We start from the raw sequence: 13,218 nt of genomic DNA on the forward strand, positions 1-13,218 counted from the left end.
GCTACAACATGGCTTCCATATTGGGCAATCCATAATTGTCTTTTAAAGATGTAATGTTTAAGTTCCTGAAATCGACACCCAATCTTATATCTCCATTATTCTTTCTAATAGGTACCAAATTTGAAACCCAAGTGGAATTCCTAATTGGTTTAATTATTCCCCCATCCCTTGGTTGCATCAACTCTTCTTGCATTTTGGGAGCTAGGATAGGGTTTACTAGTCTCTGTTTCTGTCTAAAAGGTTTTACATTATCTTTTAAGGGTATGAAATGCTGGAATAGATCTTCCCCATAAGCCTTAAGGTCATCATATGACCATGCAAAAACATGTCTATACTTTCTAAGCAGGTCAATCAATGCTTGTCTAATTTTAACAGGCAGATTTAGGCCAATATAAACCTTTTTGGAGGCTTCATCAGTACCTAGGTTTATCTCTTCTAATTTCTAAGGTTTAAGATCCTTAACTCCTGGTTTTACTTTGTCTTGGTTATCAAAAATGTTTTCCAAGACCACTAGTCCTTTAGGCACTTTATTGGTTTTCAATTGTATAATCTCTTGGCCAAAAATGGTTTCCTTACCATCTATGGTTTCAATCAGTTCACTGTAATCCATTTCCTAACCATGGTACTTATCTTCATTTAACAAAAAAATTCTAATGTCTTTTTCATCTTCAAAGACTTGCCAATTTTCAATGTTATTAGGTATAGAAGGCCTATTTTGTACCTCAATCTGAGATATTCCTACAAATAATATTACATTAGGCTTGATTGCTACATTTGCTAACAAATCAGCCATCTTATTTTGAGTCCTATCTCTCCATGAGATACCAAATGCATCAAAGGATTCTATCTGATCCCAAACTACATTTCCATACTGCTTTAGTCTCCTATTCTTGGATGCATAAGTTCCTTTTATCTGGGAGATGACTAACTCAGAATCCCCTATAACATGTAACTTCTTAATCCCATTATGTGTGGAAACTTTCAATCCTAGCAATAATGCCTCATATTCTACAATATTATTTGTGTAGGAAAACTTCAATGTGAATGAATATCTGAAGGTATTATTTTTAGGGGAGACAAAAACTACACCTGCCCCTACACCCTCTTTAGAACTAGCCCCATCAAAGAACATTGTCCATAATTTTGGTGAGTTTGTACAACATTCAACTTCATGTTCAATTATAGTAGGTAAATTCTCAACTTCTTGGATAATCAATTCAGCTCTGAAAGCATTGACCCTAGTATCTAAGAAAAAAGTGGCATCTTTGTCAATTTCTTCCCCTAAAATGTGATTAACCCTTGGTTCTCTATTTACCCTGACAGCTTTATCCCCAATGTGAAAAGTAGCATAGGTTATGTCACATTGTAGGCTTCCCCCCATGGCAGCACTCCATTTTCTGGATAGTAACATTCCATAGTGTGGAGGTATATCCACCACCAAGACAAACATGGTTAACTCTATGTCAGGATATGCAACTAGTTTGAATGGTAAAGCATTTATGGTACCTATGACTGGGACTTCCCTAGCATCCATTCGTTTGCATCTGCCCTGCTTGGTATCCACTTTCAATCCTAAGGCTTCCATTACTTTGAAAGGCATTATGGTGTTGGAAGCTCCCGAGTCTATCATACAGTTTTTTAGGGTCTTCCCTTTTATGATTAGACTGAGGAAAAAAGGATCAATATCTTCTATAAAAGCCACTGAGGAATCATCTAAAAACATTTGGGGAATCTAGGATATGATACCACTATCCTCTATTACTAATTGGGTTTGTTGGGAAACAGTTTGATCTACAACAGTATTGTTGTTTCCTATTCCACCCAACCATGATAAAGCCTTGTTCTTATGCTCTTCAATTCTAAGAAGTTTAGATAAGGGCACTTTTACAGTAATTTGGGACAACATAGATATCATATCAATAGGTTCAACAATAGTGGGTTTTACAAGAGTACCTGGAGTTGGAGTCTTTTGAGCAGCAGGCACCACTATTTTCTTGATAGTATCAGGTTTTGATTTCTTTGGTTGCACAACTACTTGTTTTGTTTCATTTGTCTAAAACTAAACCTTCCTTTTTGGTTCCCATTTCTTACCCTTATTTTCCTTGATCTTAGGCACATCTACATTGACTTTCTTGTTTTGATCATTCATCTTATGAGTGATATCTTTGATGAATACACTAGATGGCTTTCCTGCATCATTATTTATTGTTCTACTTCTCAAATTGTAGTTACTATGGACTTGTGAAATCATTTCTGTTGTAATTCTGTCAATCTCTTGTTTGGAGGGCATTCTTAAGCTTGTGAGACCTACATCAGAAGATGTAATGCATACCTTATCTGTATCATACCCTTCATCATCTGAAAGCACTTGTTGATGATGTAAATGGTAAGGAATTCTCTAAATGGTAATATCATTTTCAGGCTCTTCTGAATCAGAATCTATCAAATCATCACACATGTTTACCATATTGCAACTTATATCATCATGGCTTTTTTCTTCATTTTCTTCTTCAGGTTGCACTCCTTGTCCTTGGACAAATGACTGAGCAATAGCACAATAATCAGTAGAATTTGGTGATTGACATATAATGCACCATGTTACATCATCATTCATATTCACAGTGTTCCTTTGTAGGGGATCTGGAGTACCCTTATCCTTCACATTGTGGGTCTGGTTGGGAACTGGCTTACCAAATTTCCACTGAGTGGTGTAAGGGTAATTTTGCATTCTAGGCTACCTATTGAAACTATTGTTATTTATAGGGGTTCTCTCAGCAACATTTGGCTTATTAAAATTAATAGGATTCATCTTTTTGAGCAATTCCAAAACCTGGCCTATAGTGGGTTCTTCTGGCTTCTTTCCTATAGGAGTTTTGTCACCCTCCCTTTATTATTGTTCTTAGGATTGAAAAGATTTGGATCATCCCTCCTACCCAATTTTCCAGATGCCTTCCTATTATTCTCTATATTTACTGCAATTTTATAGGCATCCCTTAAAGTCTTGGGATCCTTATCCCTCAATTGATAAGCCATTTTGCTATCAAAAGCATTGAAATATGTTGTGAGACAGACATCTTCATTCAACCTCATAACTTGAAATAGTCTGTATATACCTTTTTGGAATCTTACATTGAAATCAAATGTGGACTCATTTGGATTCTTTCTCATGTTGTTGAATTCATTTAACATGAATCCTGCATTAGTGTTGTCTCCATATTGCTCCTTGAATAATTTCTCCAAGTCATTCCACAAGGTAATATTGTCATTAGGCAACCTCCTAAACTAATCCCTTGCATCCTCGGTTAGTGAATGCACAAACAATTTCATTACCATATCTTAATGTTCAACTTCATAATCATTCAACATATCAATGAAAATTCTCAAATGTTCTTCACCAATAACAACATTATTCCAAGAGAACTTAATCACTTTGTCTCTTAAATCAAACAATATGGGATGTGGAGCACCAGGAATACCAGCAAATGATATTTGTCTATACTTTTCTAGGTATACTGGTTTCTTCTAGAAACCAAGAACATTTGAGGTATCTAGCTATATTAGCTTGACTTAGAGGAGCAGCTTGGGATTGTTGAGGTGGGACAAATGGGACTTGGGTGCCAATAGTGGAAGATGAGGTAGGAGCAGATTGGGGTATTCCCTGAGTTGAGATTATTGGACCACTAACTGGTGCAAGAATTGCAGGTGGGATAGACAAGTTGGGCCATGAAGCCAATGCAAAATTAGATTTTATGAATTGGATTTTTCTCCTAGTTTCTGTAGCTTGGGCTTCATTTTCAACCTTCTCAAGCTCTTTTGCAAGATCTTCCTTCTCTTTTCTAACCTTCTCCAAATCTAACATGGAGGGTTGTATGGGTTTTCTTGGTAGAGCTTGAAGTTCATTTATTTGGATTCCTACAGCTTTGCCTTTCCCTTTATCTAGAGCTTTTGTGGTGGGCTCTACAAGGTCCATTTGAACAGGTTTGTAGGCTTGGACTTGAGCAATGACTGGTTCTTGCCTTTGATTCAGGCATTTTTCTTGTTCCTAAACTTTAGCTCTCAGATTGTCTACATCTCCAAATACATCAGTATGGAGAGTTGTGGTATTTTCTTCTAACTTTTTATTCTGCTCCTTCAAAGAAACCATCCTTGTTAGGAGAGCATCCCTTTCTATTGTGGCATCCAAGGAGGCTTGCTCTTTTTCTTTTTCAAGATGAATGCATTTAGCTTCTTCCTCAGCAATCCATTTCTTCAAAGATCCTATCTTAGAGTGCACTTCTTTAGGATTAGCAGAAGTAGTTTCTGAATCAGCAGGATCATCCAGATCTATAAGGTTTGGTTCCACATATGGGGTTGCTCTGGGATTAAAAGTCTTATCAAATGAACTCCTAAATCCTAGCCTATAGTTCATATCTACTACAGGATTTGGCCTTGATGAAGCAATTCCTACAGTGGACACATCTTTGTCCTAAAAAACTCTCTCATCTGGTAATGGGGTACTAAAAATACCTCCTAAGAGTCTTGTAGTTTCGGATTCAAAACTATGTGAAGAAAAATCTCTTCCTAATACTGGTTAATACTGGGAATTGATGGATGCATTGCCTCTAGGTTTCCAGGTGGGATTTGAATCTGTCTTTTTCTTATTTTGGTTCTTCCTACCACCTTGGGGTAAATCAATATACATTGCTACATCAAGATTGACTCTCATGTAATCTCTCATGTTCTTTCTCTTGTTAGCCATATTCACCTTTTGTTAAAATAAGCACTAGCTTCAAAACCTTGACTGAGTCGCCACCCTATTCTTGGGAAAATATACAATGACACTTAATGCTGACTCAAAGAAAACAACACACAAGTAGGAGCAAAATATCTTCCATAGATAGATCAAACACTAATGCTATAAGACTACAACACTTGCTTGTTAGATAAGACACTTGGATAAGCTGGATATGTCAGTGTGTAGCTACGGTACTTGGGCTTTATCTTCTTTAAATTATCAAGGTTTGTCACTAATAGATTCCCTTATAACCACAAGCAAAACTTGGATAACATGATGCCCACATATACATCAGGACCAAAGAAACTATAGTACTCTTCACAGATGTGTTGGACAACTCCCCAGTAGAGTCGCCATTTTGTTGGTGTTTTAAAAATGAACTTAAAACTATTAAGCAACAAAATGCTTAATAACAAGTTGACATTACTCACACAATCTAGAGACCAGCCAATTCTTATTAACAATTGTATGTGCAAAGCATTTGGGCCCAACTTCAACAAAACCAAGGGTGGTTTTCTACTCTTTTGGCTCTGCAAAGCTAGGGTGGGTGTGCCCAAGGATGATTCACAACAAGGAAAGACTATATGAGGATTATTTTAGTTCCATTCTGATTCTCATCTCAAAATCCTCAAATACATCCATAATTCATGACAATTTGCTAAATACATCCCATATAGCAGATATGGCCAAAAATTCTTCTATAGATCTATAGATGTTCTCAACAATAGCGGCTAACTGAAGCTAGAACATTCCATGCAGACAAGTACTAGCCAGCCTTTGAAGATCTATAGGAAATAAAAGTAAAATTTGATTTGATGTTGCATTTTGATAACCATTCATGATATATTTCTCCTTCAGCTGAATCAATTTGATCAGTGCCTAATCCATTGGGGTTCAGAGTCTATAGCAAATTCTTAGATCTAATTTGTTGCCTTACAACAAATTCTATCAGCAATTCTTATCAGAATTTATCATTCAAAACCCTTTCCACTACTAAAGAAACCTTATCACATTCACCAAAGCTTTTATTTAATCCATTGAATTAACAGCAGTGATAAATAGATATACAACCTAATTGGATTACATTCAATTGCACAAGCCTTTACTTATACAATATCAAGATAACCAAGTAATAAAAAGGAGACAAGATTCAGAAAGGAATGATATGGGGACAGTTCACAATTTGTATTTATTTTCTTTGAAAATTGTATACCATTTACAATAGACTCAAAATGACCTTCAAAAAGAAACACAACTCACTCAATATTCATGTATTCTCAGAGAATTGACAGAGAAAATACATCATAAACTTGCTTTCAAAAATTTGGACCAAAGACAGACTAAGCATATTACTTAGAAAAAATAGAATTCGGACCATTCTTTAGCCTTGGAATCTCACTTAAATAGTGTGAGATGCAACAAGCTTCAGGCTAAAAGAAAGTAACAGGTGTCTTCTAAAAGATACTGACATACATCTGTCATAAAAGACAAAAGAAAATAATAGAAAGGCTATTACATCGAACATTCCTTGGTGGGTCCCTTTCTATTATGCTTCTCAAATGTTGAGACAAGAAAATATGATCTGATTCTTCATTTATTCTTCATCCTCAGAGTAAATAGCCATGAGGTTTGAAAGTGATGTATCATCTTCAATTACTTGCAAACTTACTTTAATTTGGGGATTTTCCATGTCTTCATTATTAACTATGAGGGTAACTTTTACTTTTGTATCTTCCTCCTCATCATCTTCTGATATTTGTACTAAGAACTGATTTTTCCATTCATTATAAGCAGCATCATCTAGCCAATCAAAATTTAGAGCCTCTATTTGTATAATCACTAAAGAATTTTCCAATTCCTCTAAATCATCAAGCTCTTTTCTGATGGCATTATAAAATAATTGTATCTTTACCAACTCTCCGTTTGTCCTTGCACAAAACTAGTGTGCAGTTTCACTCATGATGTTCTTGATCCTTTCATAAAATATTTCATCCAACTATTTTTTCCACTTTTCCTTTTCCTTTATTGTGTCAACAAATTCTAAAGCACAAGGAAATAAAATGAATTTTTCAGCAATATACTTGGAAAAACAATGTGTTAATCTTTTTTCCAAAGAATCCCTTTTATCATCAAAATCTTCTATCTTATTTAATAAATCAAAAATTTTCTCTATGTGATGACAAGGCATTTGGATGGAAGATATACACATGAATCTAATATCATTATTTCTCTCCCTCCACTTCTATGCCAGAGGAGTCAATTTAACCTCATCTCTATTCAACTCATCCATGAGGGTTGTAGTTCTTTTCAACTGATCAAAGAAGGTTGACCATTATATTTTATCCCTTAAATACATCACACCATGCTTTAATTTTCCTTCATATTGATTCATTAATTTTTCTTGCAACTCATGTAGTTTGGTTTTTTCTTCTTCAAAGTCCTCTGCAGTATAGAATTGAGGCCTTTCAGGGGTATCTGGTATTTCAACAATACAAGTTTTTTTAACAAATGATTGTAGAGGGTATGCAATTCTAGGTGCACTGGATTCTCCCACCTTTGTCTTCCCAAGTATCTTCTCCATTTGAGACACCTGATTCTCCAAATTTTGTATCCATGTGCCCCTCTCTTCATATGCCTTCAGCACTTCTTCAAATCTAGCATTTAGCTGAGCAAATTTATCTTCTTCCTAGCCAGATACCACACTGCCAAATTTTAGCATTTTTGAAGCCATTCCCATTATCTATTTACTACCAACCTCACCAACCCTGTATACTATTAATGCACCAGTATGTTCTGCAATAGAGATTTCATGCACCCTAGTTTTATCTCTTTCCTCAATTGACCAAATTACAAGGTCTTGGTGATCTTCACTAAATTTGACTCCTCTATGAGCCTGTAATATCTCTTCTTTAGTTTGTAACTAGACATCCTTTTGTTTTCTTACTGAATCAAAAACCATAGCATTCACTATATCCCATTTAGGTAAGATAAGGACTCCTGTTTGTTTAACTAATTGCCTCTCGGCCTCAACTGTGAATTGGGCAAAATTATTCAAAAATTTAGATTTTACCTATTCTTTAATAATAGAGTCTAGTTTATCTGGTTGCTCTGTTTTTATTTTTTCACATGTATTTTCAAAATTGCCTATATTCAATCTCCACCAAAATTGTGCAAATGCTCTAGATTTCACAAAATTTTCATCATTTACAAACCTCTCAGAGGCTTGGGCAACTATAGGATCAATTTCCTTACCTTTATAGTCAGCAACAGTAAGCTCCAAGGAAGGTGCACGGGGTTCTTGCGGTTCCCCAATCTCCAGATTTGTGGAAGTAACAATTATATCCCCTTCTCCACCAATTTGTCTTAATTGTTCCCCTAAAGATGCTTCATCATCTATCCTAATTGGGGATTGGCTCAGGGAGTATTGTTCTGGCTGAGAAGTAGAAAATCCCTGTTCTAACTTCTACCTTTTATGAGTACTAGTTGTAGATGGACTTCCTAGTCTTTTTACTTGATGAAGAGGACCTTGTTGCACACTGTGAATCATTACATAACCTAACTTTTTCTGCAAGGTATATTGGCCAGGAGCTACTATGTTTTTACTATTGATTCTTTTCTGCACTTTTGTAGCCTTGTCTGGGTATGCCCTAACATATGTAGCCCTTTTTTCATTCATAGCTTGTGTTATCTTAGAAAAATTATTCATCAAGGCCTGTATCTTGGCTCCCTAGTATTTCTTTTCTTTCAATGGGTCATAGTGGGGATCAAAAGCATTAATGAATTCAAGGGTTTTGCTAAACACCATCAACTTTTCCTTTCTCAATTCCTATTCTTGTAAGGTGAAAATTTTTCTAATTACATCTTCAGGATAGTAGACTTGTTGGACCATCCAAGAAGCTTTTATTCTCTCCCTGACGATATCATAGAAACCTTTAGGATCAATAAATATGGCATGAGATTCTACCATGTTATATTTGTCTAAAAAAAAATTCAGATGTTTCCAACCTTTCCTTACGAAAACAAAATCATGGGCCACAATGACAATTGAAAAAAATGTGCCCTTCCTAGTCAACTCCCTCTCATCTATGGTACCTATCTACCATAATAGCTCAGCTATTCCTATCTTCAAAGGCACATGAAATGGTAGCATATGAGGTTTTCCCAAAAAACAATACACTCTTATCATTGTTGAAACATTGTAGGGAATTATATCCCCCTAGTTATGACTGACAAGTAGCCCTTTAGCATGGTCCTTGGGTCTAACCAATTCTAACAATGCTTGTGGGATTTTAGCACTATCTCCTCTTTAAAGTAGTCTAAGCTTCGATTCAAAATACCTATCAAAGCTCACATAACTGGCACCTATGGCTTTTGAGGTCATATCTACACTCCACAACTATATTGGATTCTTCTCCCCTTCCCTGGTTGTTTCCAATTCAATACCTGTGGAGAAAAAAGTAAATCCCTTGTACAAGCACATATGCATAAGCAATGAATACCAACAGAATGATTTATCTACTTTTTCTTTTGCTATCCCAACCAAACCATTGTGAATTTCTCTTGCGAGAAATGTTGCAAAATCCAGGATAGAGCTCATTCCAAATTGAAGAGTTTGTGCCATGATGAGGACAATTGAGCCTGGAATTTGTTCTACCTCATCTATTCCAAAAATCTTACAAGGAGAAACATATAATGCCTTAGCCCTAATGTTAAAATGTCTTTTTAATAGTGGCTCTAGGGTGCTAATAGTAATTACAGACAAATTACCAACCTTGGCAGCATGCTCCTGTAGTGGCCCTCTTTTCAAGTAGTTTTTTTGTGCATTATACCTTGCTTGTAGGTTATCCATGTCAATGGTTTCATGCACAACATGGTTAGGGTTAAGATTGAAAACTTCTCTAATCAGTTCAGGGCAGACCCTAAAGAGGTTTACTCCAACATGATTCTTTATCCACCCTATAATTGGGTCATACTTCTTGGCCAAATCCATTAATAAATCACTATCAAAGAAAACTATAGGGATTGTCAACTTTCCAATATCAAACTCCCAGACATTGCTCAGCGGAGTATCAAATTTTTGCTCTGAAAACCACTTTCTGAATTAATTCCGAACCTCCCATGGATACCTGAGCATCTCGTACCCAATTGGCCTTGTCATAAAAACCCTCTACTACAGCTAATCTAGGGTTTTTAGGAATCAACTCCCTCCCCTTAGTCATCTCATGTACTAACAAAGGAAATTGTTCCAAAAAATCATCATGCACACCCTTTTTTGAATATTCAATTTGCTCCAAAAAATCCTTTCATGGAGGCATCTTTAAGAGTTTAGAACCTTTATAACAGCAAAATTTTTATTTCTACTGGTTACAGATCACTTACCCGCTAGATTTGCCCTCCTTTCTTTGCAGTTTTCTCTACGAATTATGCTAGAACCCTTGAAAAATTTTGTGGCCTAGCTCTAGAAATCCTCTAACACTGAGAAAATTTGTAACTATGCTTCAACAATGGAAAATTTGCATGCTATATCAGAGTATTTAGGTCGCACGAAGGAAACTCTGTATCATATTTATTTCTGCAACCGCTACTTTCATGTTGTATCTTGAATTTGAATTCTACCCATTGATCTCCCTTTGATCGAATGGTTTCATTTCAAAAATAGAAAGTCTCTTAAAACTCTGGGATCTTTGGCCATGTGTCAGAAGCTCGCTTGCCCTCATTATTTAAAGACCTCACATTTTTAAAATGCAGGAATGCGGGCATTGTCGATCTTACCCTAATCGACGATGAATCAAGATCTCTTTATTTGGTGGCCAACCAAACCAACTTGACCAATGAAATTGTTACCCTTTAATCCATGTGCTCTGACAATTTTAATTGCAGTAATTGAAGTTTTCGTGCCCATGACATCGCTGCTTCCAACTTGGCATACCTATCACCCACCACGAATGAGCGTATTTCATTTTGTTTAATCTTTTCCAGCGTGGCATGACTCAATGTATTTCTTAAAGCTTTTTCCAAGTCCCACCATGCTCGCTTGCCTACATTATTTAAAAACCTCGCAACTTGATAATGTAGGAATGTGGAATCCATTGATCTTTCTTTAATCAATGGTGATCAAAAACTTGTGATGAATGTGCACTCATTCAATCTGAATGGACCAATGAAATGCTTTCTCTTCATTCCATGTCATCTGACAATTTCCATGGAGGACATCAGGGGCTACGTGTCACAAATCTATTTCCCCGCATTATTTAAAGACCTTGCATTTTGAAAATGTGGGAATGCGGGGACCCTTGATCTTGAGAAAATCAACGGTGATGAAAAACATTTCAACTTGGCATCCTTTTTGAAATAAAATATCCAATTAAAGCGCATAAAAGGTTTATCATAACAATAAAAGGTATTATTATGCAAACAAATCTTTAAGATAAAATGTTGCGCCAAAATATTTGAAACAATACATTTTGAAAATTTTCAAAACTAGGGCAACACAAAACAAAGGTATAAGGGTTTTTACACACTTAGGGCCTTTTCAAGGACAATTTGAGAGACAAACCCTAAGAATTTAAAAGGAAAACACAAACCACATAATAGGGCACAACTAAGGTAATCTAACAATTTTTAGGATTTCACAAGATAAAACCCTAATCTGCAAGAATCAAAGATTTAACTAATTTTTTACCCAAATATCAAAAGTTTTTCTATACTGTGAAAAATCACACCAACAGGTCCCTAGATGCATGTGTCTCTATTGACATCTCTGTTTGCATCAGGTTCTTTATGTAATGATAGTTGTCTTTTATGAGAAAGGCATTTGGTTAAACATTTTAGATACACTTGTAGGCATTCTATTTCTTCCTTCATAATGATGACCCAAGTGCGTTGACAGTAGAGATTTATAGTGACCCATTTCTCATTTGTGCAGAAGCCATGGCTGAGGAACCCTCCTCATGACACATTACTTTGCATAAACCAAAACATCTTGACACATATGCATATATTTGGATGTCGGCTTCTCTTTTATGTCCACATATATGCAAAATTCTCAATCTTCATGTTGGAGTTCCATTTAAAAGAGAGGTCAATAGGAATCTACTCTTGTCCCTTCATGATTCTCAACCAAACCACAAACTTTCCACATTGACAACTTTCAATAATGAAAGGCCACCCCTTTGAAAATCTTGAAATCTCACCCTCAAAAGTGCATATGTGTGAAGCTCCCATGGTGATATGCTCATTTCCATTTTATCCAATTGTTCACATATGTTTTCTATGTCTTCTAAGGTAAATCTCATGCCCAAATGACACTATCATATCCTAATTCTATGAGCTTTAAGTATTTCATCACATTATCTATTGTCGTTCCTCTATTCCAAACTCAACACAAAATAGGCTTGGGTTGTGTCCTTTACATCTAGGCATGAACAGCTTTCGAAGTCTTCAAAACTTCCAATGTGGTCTCAATGCCTTGGGTTCAATCCACATTGATCACCAATTTTCCCCCCTATGACCGAAACCATGCTCGAGTAGGTAGTTAGTGTAGGCATTTCATGGGCATGCCCTCTTTTTTGCACTACAAATATATTATTAAAATGTAGATGGTATCCCCACTGCACCTGATGTCGACTACCATCTTGTTAAACAATATGATCTTTATACATAGGTATGCAACATGGATGGCAATTGAGAATCTTATTTTATCTATCCTTTATCACCAATTACCTACTGTGAGAAACCATCTATGTTCTCTAATTGGCTTAGTTGATCAACCACAAAGCATTCCTATCAGCATCCATGAGTGCTCAGATCTGTCACTTTGTCAAACATCCTTCATTGGAGTTTGGATGAATCCTTTACCAACTAAATTATGAACCAAATCTTTTATGCACATCTGCATCTTCATCATGCTTGGGTGTAAGGAGATCATATTCATCACAATTATATTCATGAAAACTTGTCACTAATACTCCATCAAAATGTGTGTCACATTCTTCTATCACACATTTTTTTTATCATCGAGTTGTATTATGCACTCTATTTGGACTAATTATAGTTTGATTCTAATTTTCTCCAATCATTGTAAAGGGTACTTTAAATTCTTCATATGTACCAATTCCTACATGATTCAATCAAGACTTGGAAAGAACTTGATAAATCTGATGAAACTTCCTATGAAGTCTGATCTCTAACGTTATGATCTCTGTACTCCTAAATTGAATCACTAAACTCCCCATCTGCAAATCTACAATTTGAACCACTTCAAACTACTTTGAACCTTGGTTCAAACAGGTTCAAAACTATAAATTAAAAATTTGAAAAACTGTGTCCATATAGGTACTAATACAAAGGAAGATAGAAAATTTTGGTTGGTAGACATAGTCATTGAGCCACACTATAGTGCCCAAGAAATAAAAGATAAGAGAAGTGTAAGGAAGGTTAGTTAA

The sequence above is a fragment of the Cupressus sempervirens genome, chromosome 11 (assembly GCF_028749045.1).
Source record: "Cupressus sempervirens isolate cs-2001-9-10 chromosome 11, ASM2874904v1, whole genome shotgun sequence".
In the NCBI taxonomy this organism is placed as follows: domain Eukaryota; kingdom Viridiplantae; phylum Streptophyta; class Pinopsida; order Cupressales; family Cupressaceae; genus Cupressus; species Cupressus sempervirens.